At 27.7% G+C, this 2212-nt stretch overlaps 1 long non-coding RNA gene across 1 annotated transcript; it reads left to right on the top strand.

Annotated features, from left to right (window-relative positions):
* The first annotated feature begins 195 nt into the window (after positions 1 to 195).
* On the top strand, positions 196 to 1688 carry LOC108752269. Its single transcript, XR_001939546.1, has 4 exons — positions 196 to 287; positions 694 to 772; positions 1145 to 1301; positions 1578 to 1688. It is a non-coding gene; the product is annotated as an uncharacterized LOC108752269 (long non-coding RNA).
* Positions 1689 to 2212: the final 524 nt, after the last annotated feature.

The following is a 2212-nucleotide window of genomic DNA, read 5'->3' as shown; positions in this document are numbered from 1 at the left end:
TTTATTCTATTATAATGTAGAGTTCGCGTGTAGAGTATTTGTAGCTGAAAGGTGCATAAACGCGAAATTAAGATCACGACGTGGTGTCGCGCAGTGTCGCGTCGTCGCGTCGCGTCACCGGCGCGGCGACGTGGCGTCACTTTTAGCACTTGAAGTTAACCGCGTACGAGAAACGAAACCACTTCACCATAATGCTTCACCATATTCTTAATTTACGTTTCGTTTGCAGATCGCTGCGGGGATAAAGGACAGCTAAATTGATTACGGATCAAGTAGCGTTTTAATAGGTAAATGAAACTTGCATCTGACTTATTTATATTTATTTCGTGCAACATTTAAATATAGATTTCGGTATTGACATTGATCGGTTGAACGCGTATTGTACAAAATACTTATTCGGTTGACACATATAGTCGCTATTGGCGTGAAATTGACCGCGCGAAGATGTATGTAATATGCTGTATTCTTGTTTTAAATGTAATAATTGTGAAATATCGTGTATATCAAATGTGCCGTAATTTCGTATGCTCTGATTATTTTACCATCGCAATACAATTAAATACGCGTTCTGGTTAACATCGAGACTATTGTATAAAGTACGATAAAGCCGCGCGATTGTTATTCTAATGACTAATTGTAAAACGCTTAATTGTAACTAATAATTTACTTGTTTTCCCAAAACAAATGTTACAGCACGAAGAAATAATAATAAACGAAAGAACAAAGGATATAGAAGCCGGAGCGATAATCAAAGATGACGGTGGATCGAGAGGTAAACATTTCAGCATTTTATTATTTACTACTGCAATGGAAATAATTATTTATATGTCTAGTGTAATAAATATTATAAATTTATGTAATATAATTGAGTACTGCATATAATATTTAATAAATTTTTATATTATATTTTAAGATCTTGAAATATTTAGCAAAATAGTTGTAATTAAATATGTACAAATATGTATAAAATATTTCAAAATATTATAGATGTTTATAATTCATATATCAAGATTCAATTTTTATTAAATTTTATATAAATTAAAACCACATATAATATTTTTGTAAATAAGTTTAATTAAAATTATTCTTTAATATATTTATTTTAGATATTATTTTTATTTTAATATATTTGTATGTATTACAGAGAAAGATTATTATTGCAGTACATTTCAATGTACATATCATGTGCAAGTGTAACCTGATAGAGATTCGATAACTTGTGAAGAGGTAAAGAAAAAAAAGTGATAATTTAAGAGAAGGAGGAGGCTTAGGAGATGCATCGCGCGCCGAGCAACTTTGCGGTAAGGATTATTGCTTACTTGCATTAAATTAATCTCTTTTTCTTGTTTATTCGGATTATTTGAATTCGATGATTTAAAAATAATAATTAGAGAAAATAATTAATCTGAAACAATAAAAAAGTTTATTTTTGTAAAGACATTTTTTAAATACAATTATTTTAATAGATAATTAATTGAAAAGTGATTTAAAAATTCTATGCGTGTATAAAAAGTATCTTTCAAATCATTAATTATTTTGAGCGTTATTTTAATTTGTACTTTGTTTGTATGTTACAGAATCATTGTAAACTACATGGCCGATAACTCCATTCTTGCGCATTGATCGGTGAGTGATAAAACACTTTATAAATGAGGTAATGAATTTGTGAAAATTATGTCAGATATACATTTATATATCGATATTGTTATAATATACTACAAGTGAATATACAAAACTTCATAGATCTATTGCCTCAAAATAAATGAGTTATGAAACATTGTGATAGATATTTAGTCTTGGATCCCTTTTTAATATTTGTGTCTTTGATATGTAAGAATGATTTTGTTGAAATATATTAAAGATTTAATGCAGAATTAGGATTGTAGTATCTTTTAGATCGTTAGTATGGTAACCAATTTTTTATAATTAATTTTTTGACTTTGAAAATATCAGTGTCATTAATTTATGTCAAAATCATTGCTACATGGGAAATTAGACTTGATGTGTCAAGATCTAGTTTGTTCTTTGTCAATAGGAACTTTTGATTTTCAGTGGAACGATCAAAATAGCAATAAAAATTATTATTACTATTTTTATGTATTTTTTTTTTCAAGATATTTTTCCTTTTACTTTTGTAATTTGTTTTTTTTTCATAGGTTACTCAGATTTTAATTTTTTACCCACATTTTGTTTTCAATGTTACCATTGTTTT

This window comes from Trachymyrmex septentrionalis, unplaced genomic scaffold (genome assembly GCF_001594115.1).
Source record: "Trachymyrmex septentrionalis isolate Tsep2-gDNA-1 unplaced genomic scaffold, Tsep1.0 scaffold6, whole genome shotgun sequence".
NCBI classification, from domain to species: domain Eukaryota; kingdom Metazoa; phylum Arthropoda; class Insecta; order Hymenoptera; family Formicidae; genus Trachymyrmex; species Trachymyrmex septentrionalis.
The sequence above is the reverse complement of the archived record's forward strand: the minus strand, read 5'-3'. Positions and strand labels throughout refer to the sequence as shown.